Source organism: Lethenteron reissneri, chromosome 1, assembly GCF_015708825.2.
Source record: "Lethenteron reissneri isolate LAM-NWPU_2019-01 chromosome 1, ASM1570882v1, whole genome shotgun sequence".
NCBI classification, from domain to species: domain Eukaryota; kingdom Metazoa; phylum Chordata; class Hyperoartia; order Petromyzontiformes; family Petromyzontidae; genus Lethenteron; species Lethenteron reissneri.
Window position 1 is genome coordinate 2,817,759 of NC_083779.1, and position 12,436 is coordinate 2,830,194.

Below are 12,436 nucleotides of genomic sequence, written 5' to 3' on the forward strand. Positions count from 1 at the left end.
GATTTCCAGCCACGGCTCACATCAGCCCTGGACAGCTGTTTCAACAACCGTCATTGAGAATTGTATTGTTTCCCTTCTACGTGACTTTACCGAAAGAACCAAGAATATGAATCCCTGCAGTCACGAAAGAAGCTTTAAATCGAAAAATAAAACATCTGGATTTTTTCTTTTTCATGAGGACGCTGTCTTTCCGACAGACCTGGTCTTCACCTGAGGACGGCTGCTTGCGTTGTGGCCGAAACGTCGTGAGAATTATTTTATGATGTTTTATTTTTATTATTTTATTATTTCCCTTCTACGTGACTTTACCGAAAGAACTAAGAAAATGAATCCCTGCAGTCACGAAAGAAGCTTTAAATCGACAACCCAACTGTTGGTGAAGGCCCTCCGGCCCTTCGTCGTGAGCCCTTCTTCGCCTGGAGGGGAGTTTCTCACACCCAATACCCACGGCGGCGCTGGATCCCGACAGAGTGGCGTTTTTGCGACGGCCAACACAAATCCACGTGCGTGTGTGTGGTGTGCTGTGAAGCCATTGGATTGTCAATCCACTGTTTCAGTTTCAGTTTTCAGTTTCACTTATTAGGATTTGCCCTGTGAGCCATTCGGCTCTTGATTTGGGTTCAACCGCAACAAACAATAAAATTACAAGATACACCTAAAATTCATTGTACACAAATCTAAACATCACGTACGTAAACAATACAATCCTACAGAAAAAGCACAACCCGTCCATGCTGCGTTCAAAAAGTGCTAAAAATTCCATTTCCATGTTTGATCTGCTGGATGATCGGTCGTTATTTTGACCATACTTCACCACGCTGCTCATTACTGGTTGGTGATGGTTGGGGTGTTGGTGGGGGGCGGGCGGGGGGCTGCGTTCGCGTTGAAGCATAGAGGTACTGCACAATAATAGATTGTGCTGCACCGCTCGAAATTTGGGACCACGCAGCCCAAAGTCGCTCTCACACCGCTGTCTGTCTGTGGTGGTTACCCTTCCAAGCGGATCCAGGCTCGACCTTACTTAACTTACATAGAGGCATCAGGGTGGCTAGGAGATGTTAACTCCCTCGCCTGGTATACAGGAGGTCGTGGGTTCGATCCCGACCTGACGCCTGCTGCTCTATATTTGGAGTTTGCGTGTCTCTCTGTCATCATCATCATGGTGGCTAGGAGATGTTAACTACCTCGCCTGGTATGCAGGAGGTCGTGGGTTCGATCCCGACCCTGACGCATGCTGCTGTATATTTGGAGTTTGCGTGTCTCTCTCATCATCATCATCATCACGGTGGCTAGGAGATGTTAACTACCTCCCCTGGTATACAGGAGGTCGTGGGTTCGATCCCGACCCTGACGCCTGCTGCTGTATATTTGGAGTTTGCGTGTCTCTCTCATCATCATCATCATCACGGTGGCTAGGAGATGTTAACTACCTCGCCTGGTATGCAGGAGGTCGTGGGTTCGATCCCGACCCTGACGCCTGCTGCTGAATATTTTCAAACAGTCTGCATCAGCAACAGGCCATGCTTTCCCACCTGATGACGGACGCTTGTGTTGCGCCCGAAACGTCGTGATTTATTTTATTTTTCTACCTACGTGACTTTACCGAAAGAACCAAAGAGTATGGATTCCTGCAGTCACGAAAGCTTCAAATCAAGATTGTATATTTGGAGATTGCGTGTCTCTCTCTCTCTCCCCGTGGTTGCGTGGATCTGTGTCCGTGTCGTCCGCGTTTCGAGTACCGTATTTGGCTGCTCTAAATATCCACGTGATAAGCAACTCCGTTGAGGCATCATTTGTGGTGGCCAGGTCGCTTCTAGAAAATTAAAGAGCTATACAGCTCAGTAGGCCTTACATGGTAAAACATAAAAAAAAATTCGTTGAGTTTAAAAATCCTGGAATGGAGGATTTTACGAATCAATGGGCGAGAGACAAACATGATGATGATGACGATGGCACGAGAGGGAACAGACTTGTTGGATAATCTGCTGTCCATTTGGTTTCTGCACCCCCCCCTCCTCCCGCCTCGGATTTTTCGCGCACCTCCCCTACAACCTCGGGGAGTTACAAACTTGGGGTTAAGTTGACCGCTGACAAGTTACGCAAGCCTAAGACGGGTCACCCGGCACAACCTCGGGTGATTCAGTGAATCGAATCGCAACACTTGGATCTGTCTCGATGCGTCGCAAACTCCGGTGGTGGGGCGGCGGCGACGGCGGGGGTGGTGGTGGAAACCGGTAAGTCACCAATTACACGAATCATCGATTTCGATCGTCAGCACCCGAAGCTGATGTTGCGGCTTTATCAGCACCGTTACGTTGTGCATGGACGGGTGGGGTAGGTGGGGGGGTTGATAACCTCATCTGAACTCATCGCAGCATTCCAACCAACCGCGAGTTCAACATTGAAAGAGAGAAAAAAATCTCCCTGGCACAATGCCACAAAACTCTCTCATAGTCTAAACTAACAAAGGGGGATATTGTATTTGTTTGTCTTTGCGACAGATTTGGGGGGATAGCGAGAGGGGAGTGGGGGGGATTGCGTGCGCCTGAGTATGACCGTGCGTGCGTGTGTGTGTCTGCACTCGTATGGTCGTCTTGTGTATTAGCGAGATAACGCAATAGCAATTAGATTCCACATAAACCAGCAAGCTTTTCGGGAGAGGCGTCCGGAAGCCTGCCCGCCTGCCTGCCTGCCATCGTGCACGACAAGCTTGGATCTTTATTGATGCTCATCATCAGACATGGTCAATCCACTGCTGGATGGAGCCCCCCCCCTCCCCCCTCCTCCTCCCACCACCACCACGGGCCATTCCCGGCAAGCTCTCATAATTAGTAATGGTTGTCACGTGAACAGAACGTGGCCAATTTGTCACTAGTACAGCACTAGTGTGTAGTGTAGTGTATAGTGTAGTGTATATTAGTGTAGTGTATAGTGTAGTGTATAGTGTAGTGTATAGTAGTGTATAGTGTAGTGTATAGTAGTGTATTGTGTAGTGTATAGTGTAGTGTATAGTAATGTATAGTGTAGTGTATAGTGTAGTGTATAGTGTAGTGTATAGTGTATAGTGTAGTGTATAGTATAGTATACTAGTAGAGCACTAATACAGCACTAGTGTATAGTGCAGTGTATAATGTAGTGTATAGTGTAGTGTATAGTGTAGTGTATAGTGTAGTGTATAGTAGTGTATAGTGTAGTGTATAGTGTAGTGTATAGTGTAATGTATAGTGTAGTGTATAGTAGTGTATAGTGTAGTGTATAGTGTAGTGTATAGTGTAGTATACTAGTAGAGCACTAATACAGTACTAGTGTATAGTGCAGTGTATAATGTAGTGTATAGTGTAGTGTATAATAGTGTAGTGTATAGTGTAGTGTATAGTGTAGTCTACTAGTACAGCACACCGGGTGTGTTGGAGAGTAAATCCACAACATTTACCATCTGAGTACGACGTTTCGCCAGTAATTACAACTAGCTTCATCAGGCCATACGAATTGGCATGTCCTGTTTACATAACAACCCTTACTAATTGGCTGTGTCGGTGGGTTTAACGACACATTTATTTACGCGATCTAACCCAAACAAAACCCTCTATTATGGATGGTATTGGTCGCGAAAGCCTGCCACGTGTTAAAGCTAAATCCATCGCGTTGACAATTTGAGCGCTGCGACTTTTCGCTGATAATTGCATCCAGCATCATCGGGCGATTTTTTTAATTTTAGTTTTTTTGTTTTTGCCAATCCCTACGATTTACTAAGCGCCGTTGATATTTGGAAGTCACAGAAACGCGGCGTGGAAGATGTTGGCGTGGGAGGGGGGGTGTGGGATTTTATGGACGATGCTTGGATGGGCAGTGGTGGCTTGGTGATGTGTGGGCTGGGGGTGGTGGTGGAAGCTTCACCCTCCACTGCCACGCATCGTGTGCAGTGCTGGCCTAAATAGGTGCTCGCTGACAGCACTTGCCTTGCCTCCCCCCCCCCCGAGCAGTTCAATGCAGGGCTTACGGGACCTCGTTGCTCCGGTGCGTATCTTTGGTCTGCACCAGGGCGTGTGCATTGTCCACCTTCAATACCACCTACAACACCACCTACAATACCACCTACAACACCACCTACAACACCACCGACAATACCACCAACAATACCACCTACAACACCACCTACAACACCACCAACAACACCACCTATAATACCACCTACAAAACCACCTACAATACCACCTACAACACCACCAACAACACCACCAACAACACCACCTACAATACCACCTACAACACCACCAACAACACCACCTACAATACCACCTACAACACCACCTTCAACACCACCAACAATACCACCTACAACACCACCTACAACACCACCTGCAATACCACCTACAATACCACCTACAACACCACCTTCAACACCACCAACAATACCACCTACAACACCACCAACAACACCACCAACAACACCACCTACAATACCACCTACAACACCACCAATAATTCTACCAACAACACAAACTACAACACCACCAACAACACCACCTACAATACCACCTACAACACCACCTACAATACCACCTACAACACCACCAACAACACCACCTACAACACCACCAACAACACCACCTACAACACCACCAACACCACCACCTACAACAACACCAACAACACCACCTACAACACCTACAATACCACCTACAATACCACCTTCAACACCACCAACAACACCACCTACAACATCACCAACAACACAACCTACAATACCACCAACAATACCACCTACAACACCACCAACAACACCACCAACACCACCACCTACAACACCACCTATAACAATCATAATAAACTGACGTCTGCCAGATTTCCAGCTTCACTTTCCGCAATGTATCGTGACGCGCGCTGGATTTAATGGGGGAAATTGGAGGCGTTCTAAGAGAGAATGAGAGAGCTCCTTGTTTGTTACACAGACACCGCTGCTGCTGTGTTAGTGTGTACACGCGCGTGTGTGGGGAGCGGTGGCGCAGCGGTTAGCGCTACGCTGCGCTACGAACCCGGCTACGAATCCCCCACCGGGTTCCCATTCTCGCTCACGGCCACCAACACCAAGTGACGATTACCTGAACCCATTCCCGTACCTGCCCTAGGTCGACTCAGCCTCAAACGAGTACCTGATGCGGTGCGTAAACATTGCCAAGAGAGAGACAAAGGCGGTCGGGCGTGGTGCTGGCCACCCACCCCCTCGTGCGCCGCCGTGTGAGCCTTCGTAGGTGCTGCTCGCTAACAGCACTTGCCCCGACAGTCTGTTAAAGCTATACTGGGCGGGGGGATCTTTGTCTTTGTGTGTGCACACACGTGTACGGGCGGATGTGTGACCGGTGGCTGGCTTGCCCGTGCAGCCACATGTGTAATTGTGCGTGTCCCTCGTCAGCAAGGAGTGGGCCTGTGACGTGTGCCTTGTGTTCACTAAACGAGGCTTCGGATGACCGGGCAGCCCTACAAGCGACCTCTCACCCTCGGGGGTCAAAGGGTACGGGCTGGGGAGCGGGGGCGTGTGGGGGGGCGGTGAGTTCAATTGGGCTGGGAAGGAATTCATTGCTGGCTTCAAACTCACCCTGCCGTTTCCACACCAAGCCCAACCAACAGACTGAACCCACCCATCAACTCAAGCAAAACTTCCTTCCCTACCACCCCTCCTCCTCCTCCTGCCGCTGTTGCTGCTGTTCATTTGACCGCGATTCTTCAAGCCATGAATAGGAAGTCTTTGTGACATTCTGGAAGAGCTAGGAATCTCATGTCAAACATTTGCGTCCCAAACCTTTCTCCGTATTAACCCCCCAACCCCCCAACGCGATATATATATATATGGCTTTGCGTCTGCCCACGTGTGTGCGCGCGTGTGTGTGTTGTATATATTTACAGGTTTTTTTTTTTTCAGGCAAGAGGTTTCTAAATCAGGCAGACGAGTCTAAATATTAAGTGAAACGATGTATAACAATGTGCAGTTCTTTGCACTATAAATATTGATGCTGCATCCCGTGGGGCAAAGGTTAGCCAGGCTCCTGGCGGGCAGTAAGAAATACTGCATCGCAAAATAATTAGTTGTACAGTCTTCTTGGTTCTTTCGGTAAAGTCACGTAGAAGGGAAATAATAAAATAATAAAAATAAAACGTAATAAAATAATTCTCACGACGTTTCGGCCACAACGCAAGCAGCCGTCCTCAGGTGAAGACCAGGTCTGTCGGAAACTCATTCAGACGCTGTCTTCCCGACAGACACTGTTCTTCACCTGAGGACGGCTGCTTGCGTTGTGGCCGAAACGTCGTGAGAATTATTTTATTACGTTTTATTTTTATTATTTTATTATTTCCCTTCTACGTGACTTTACCAAAAGAACCAAGAAGATGAATCCCTGCAGTCACGAAAGCTTTAAATCGAAATTTAGTTGTACAGTACTTATATGCTACCACGCCTATGCTCCCCCCTCCCCCCCACCTTCACCAACCTGCGCTGATGACCGGCGTGGTGAAGTATGGTCAAAGAACGCACGCGACGATCCGCATGGCTTGCAGAAGTGGATTGACCAAATTGGCTGGATATGCCCACACACACAAATACAAAGATCCCCCGTATAGCCTTTACAGACTGGTGGGGCAAGTGCTGTAATCGAGTAGCATCGTATGGCACACGAGGGGGGTGGATGGCCAGCACCACGCCCGGCCGCCTTTGTCTCCCTCCTGGCGATATTTTCACACACCGCACCAGGTACACATTTGAGGCCGAGTCAACCTAGAGCAAGCCCAGCGCCGATTCAGATGTTGGCTGTGTTCGTGGTGTCGTGCGCTAAACCGCTGCACCACCCCCTCTATAGATCCAACACTTTACCATTTCTTTATCACGGCATCCTTAACATTCCATTTCTTAAGGGAGCCCTCCAAAAAAAAGCAGTTTCACCTTCAGACCTATTTCCAATCATCTAACCAAGCCACGGCGTGGCCTTCGCAGCCCTATGCAAGACGCGTTCTGCATTGGTCATTCCATCGGTAGCGCGCATCTCCGTCTGCATTGTAGAGTGATCTCCCTCCATGCGAGAGGCGTGTAGTCCCCCAATTCAATCATCGGGTGCTTCCTATCGATCCTTCCATCTCGCTGGGCAAACCATTCCCAATATCTAGCGGTGGCATTCTCCCGTTAAGCTGAGAGTAGTTGATGGGGTTTTTTTTTTTAAAGAACTTCGCTATTGCCATAAAAGGGCACATCTACGCAAGTAGGCCTCGTGGTCTTTAAGGACATCAGCCGTTTCCGCGTTATGACTGTTCAACCTAAACACATACCAATCGGCGATCCGGCGAAATCATTCTCCAAACCAAGAAACGTAGAAAACGTCAATAAGGGTATTTTGCTATTCGCGAAATCTGGGTGTTGGTGGGTTGGTGTCGTCTGTAGTACCCACTTTGCCAAGTGCACGATGACAATTGGGTGTTTAAAGTAATAATTAATAATGATATTCATGGTTTTCTTGGTTCTTTCGGTAAAGTCACATAGAAGGGAAGTAATAAAATAATAAAAATAAAACATAATAAAATAATTCTCACGACGTTTCGGCCACAACGCAAGCAGCCGTCCTCAGGTGGAGAACAGGTCCGTCAAATAGACAGAGTCTGAAGATGAATCCCTGCAGTCACGAAAGCTTTAAATCGAAAGATATTCATGGTATTTATCCGGAAAGAGCCTTATTGAGTTTTGAGACTCCAACAATTGCCGTTATGAATAAACTGCAATGCTGTACATTTACGACTCCACTACAGAAATGTTATTTACCCAGAAAAGGGTCTATGAGTCTCAAGACTCATTTTGCAGGATAGGGATTAGAAACAAATAAAATATGTATCGATCTAAGTTTAGTTTGTTGACCTTCCGCCGCACCTGGCTACATACGGTGCGAAATAAGTTCAACGTGCCATACACAGAGACCCACAGACTGGAAAAGAGACCCACAGTCGCGCATAGATTGAAAACTCATGTATATTAGAACGGCTTTTTGTGCGCACTTACCAATTAGCACGGTTGGCAACGTACGGTGCGAAAGAAGTCCAACAAACAGACACACACACATTCTTATTCTTAGGTTTTTTCGGTAAAGTCACGTAGGTAAAACATTAAAATTAATAAAAGTAAAATAAAATAAAAATCACGACGTTTCGGAGGCAACACAAGCTTCCGTCTTCAGGTGGAGCAATGCACGTAACAATACATTGCTCCAGTGGCTTCCTAATATTGTGGCAATTTTAAATAAACCACGGTCCCTATCCACTTCAACGCCCTGCGATGTAGTAACAGCTGCGTCCTGCCGAAGACGCAACTTGCCGTGGAAGATTCTGGTTCTTTCGGTAAAGTCACGTAGATATTGCATCGGCTCATCACAGAGTTTCAGAACGCGGGGATGCCCGGTGCGCGAGCGCGTGCACGTGTGTGTGTGTGCACGTGTGTGTGTGTGTACCAGCGGTGTCAAGATCGGCCTCAGTGGAGGAGGCTCGTGAAGGACGCTGCTACTGGGCAGTTGGAGGCAGTCGCCCTCCAACAACAACGGAGGGCGGAGGAGCGACGCTCACAACAACGAGCGGAGCGCCGGGTGGCTAAAGCACAGCAAGTTGGCACAGTAGGGGGCACAGGTGGTGCATCAGCCAGTCATCTCGGTCATCTCAGTCAGTCGACCCGTGGCACCTGCTGGGTCTGCCCCGTGACCTCCTGCCAGCGGGCGTTCGACACTTCACGTGGCCTCAAGGTGCACTTGGCCTGGCACAAGCATCGTGGTGACGTCACCGCCACTTAGTGGCGAATGGCGGTTGTTGTTGTTGTTGTGTGTGCGTGTGTGTGTAGCTGTGTGTACGTGTGTGTGTGGGGGGGGGAGCGGTGGTGTAGCGGTCAGCACGCTGCCCTACGAACTTGGCGACCCGGGTTCGATTCCCGCTCACGGCCAATACCAGGGACGATTATCTGAACTGGTCCGGGGCCTCCCCTAGGTTGACTCAGCCTCAAATGAGTACCTGGTGCGGTGTGCAGTAAACATCGCCACTGGGGAGACAAAGGCGGCCTGGCGTGGTGTTGGCCACTCACCCCTTCGTGTGCCGTGCCGGCTTTCATAGGTGCACGCTAACAGCACTTGCCCCTACAGTCTGTTAAGGCTACACGGAGGATCTCTTTGTATGCGTGCGCGTGTGTGTGTATGCGTGTGCGTGCGTGTGTGCGCCCGTGCACATTTATCGGATAAAATTTACTCATCCGGTGTAAAAGCACGACAATGCTTTCGCTTAGCTGAGTTTGACTCGCTACAAATCAAATGTATCTGCCAGCTCCGCCAACTAAATATATATTGCACATATTAACGCACGCACGCACATACGTACACACGTGCACACGCACGCGCAAGACGGCAGGCTTTGCATTGCAGTTTTGTTCCCAACAAAAAAAACCCGGCGAGAGCTGAAATAAGGTGGCAGTAAAATGCAATCATGTGGACCGCTCATTACGGTCTGAATAGAGGGGTTTATTTCAGGTATTTAGTTTTTTTTAACTCCAAAGCTTTCTTTTTGTGTGTGTGTGCGTGTTGTATGGAGACCCCCAAAGAGAGAGGAAAAAAAACCGAATCGCGTCATAAAAAGTATCTCATTAACCATCCCTGCTTAATGTACCGTGGTACATCCATTATAGGGGAGGGGAGGGGGTGGCCCTCGTAGCAACGACTTAATTACGGGCGTCACAATTTATTTCTCGGGTCTTTTTCTCTCTCTACCCCTTTTGAGCAAGGGGTGGGTGAGTGGGTGGGGAGGTGGGCGGTTTGTGTGCCATAGGCTGTGTTGCTAACCAACTCGAGCCCTTAACATCAGCTTCCCTGTTGTTTGACCGAGGGGGTATTATTTGAATTAATGGTATCAAAGAGAGCTCAGGCGTGGGTGGATGCCCTGTGGTTTGCTGCTCGCATTGTGAGCCCGACATTTTTCCACGCCGCCGTTTCTCCAAATTGTTCGTTTTGCGTGAGCACACAAACACATATCGCTCAATATCATTATCATCATCATCATCACCGCCATCATCATCATCTTATCTTTACACACATTTATACAGCGCCTTAACCAAGGCGCCGTTCAGTGATCTAACTGTGGTGGTTGTCGGGGTGAAACGAGACGATATTCTTAGGTTTTTTCGGTAAAGTCACGGAGGTAAAAATGTTTAAATTAATTAAAGTAAAATAAAACAAAATAAAAAAATTCACGACGTTTCGGAAGCAACACAAGCCTCCGTCTTCAGGTGGAACCGTCACAGCCACGACAGCTGTCTTTTTTTTACTACGTGACTTTACCGAAAAAACCTAAGAATATGAATCCTTGCAGTCACGAAAGCTTCAAATCTAGAAACGAGACGAGTGGATGTGAGTCTGTGCGTGTGAAATGAGGTGGTGGTGGTGGTGACGACGGTGATACGTGGAATAAACAAGGATGGAAATGAGACGAGTGGAGTGATGGTGGTTGACCGTGCGTAAGTTGGAGACAGAGAAGGCGGTGTTAGTGCGAGGTGGGGAGGACATTAGCCTTGATTAATCCACCGCTGGATGAAGGTCTCAACCCAAGCCCGTTGGCTGTGACATCTCTCACGACCCGGCGATTTCATCATTTCATCCAGCTGTGTCTGCGCGCCATCCAATTGCGTGGCTTCACACGCTCCCTTTCGCCTGCGCTGACCGGCATGGCGAAGTATGGTCAAACATCCCCCGGTGAATAGCGACGCGTCTTGGGGGTTGGGGCTTTCATCCGGCCGTGGAGATTGACACAATTCAATTAACTTATTTTTGCTACATGGTTTTTTAAAACGCATTTTTAAAAACTTAATTCGAGGTTTAACAAAACATCGGACAAGGTATGTTTGCAATTTGTACTAAAATGGTACACTGCATTTTTTTAATAGAAAAAAAAACTGAAAAATATGGTTAACTTCTTTTCAATACCGTGTGCGTGTAATCGTCACAATTCAATTCATTTATTTTTGTTATGCAATTTAGTTTTAATGCATTTTTGACTTAATGCGGGGTTTAACAAAACATCGGACAAGGTATGTTTGCAATTTGTACTAAAATGGTACATTACATTTTGTTTTGCAAAAAAAACCCAGAAATATATGGTTAACTTATTTTCAATCACGTGTGCGCGTAATCGTCGTTTGTGCCACATCTTATGCCGCTGTCACCCCACAAGCTTCGTTCTATCTGCTGACGGTGCTGCTGCTGCGTTAACAGCGGTGCAGAACAACTATCAACAACTATCAACAACAACACATTTCGTCAATGTACGTTGGGCGAGTTTGTGCTACGAAGCGAAAATGAACCATTCCCAGAAATGTTTCCCGTTATATATTTACATAATCATTTTCAAAGCCCCCATACCCAACAACGTGTTTTTGACGTTTGTGTAATATTGTTTTTAGTTTTACTCGGCCAATTGCAGAATACGAAGAAGGAAAAACAACCCCATCTCAATTATACCCACTGCTTAAAATTAAAACAACCGAGCATCCGACTGAAGTGGAGCAAGTGAAAGTGAGCGATGGTTTGGGTGACACTGCTGCGCCTCCGATTAGCACGGCTGGCTACGTACGGTGTGAAAGAAGTTCAACATATATATTTGGGGGGGGGACTTAGCATTGAACCGACAAACCGCTGAGATTGTGGGTTCGAAAAACCGGGTTTTCTAGCGTCAACGATGACTGGACAATTCACACGAAACGCATCGCGTTCAATTTGGTTCATCGCGTAGTCATTTTGCTCATTCCATCCCTCGAGACCTCACGTAAAAAAACAATCAATCGCTGCCAGGATCCTTAAAAAATCTGGCCCCCCCTGAAAATACTGTAAATTGTTACAATCAAAATCTCGATGTACAAAGGGGGTCCGGAACGCACGAGTGATGCAACTTTGGAGGCTCTGCAATAGCCTCTTCCAAGGCTCTTCTCTCACACGGAGGATGGGTGGGGGTGATGCTTTGCCCTACAAATGGGGAACGTCGTCATCTCGTGGATACGACGGAATTCTAGAATTTGAGTGGGGGGTTGGGAAGAAGTGAGTGGGTGGGTGGGGGGGTGGGGGGGACATTTGGAATGACTTTTGTACGAAAGTCATTCATGAAGCCAATGCTGACCCCAAAACAGTTTTTGTTGAGCGATGAACAAAGAGAATCAAAGTGCATCTTGCGTCTCGGTCCTACCCAACGCACCTCCGATGAGCAGGGTTGTCTGCGTACGGTGCGAAAGAAGTTCAGCGCGCGTGCGTACGTACACAACGCGCGCGCGCTTTATCTGTCTCGGGTGTGGACCAATCAACTTCAAGGACAGTGCACATTATCAGAGTTATGTTTTTTGTTTGCATTATGGCTGCGGGTATTGTGGTCTATGCAAACATGACTC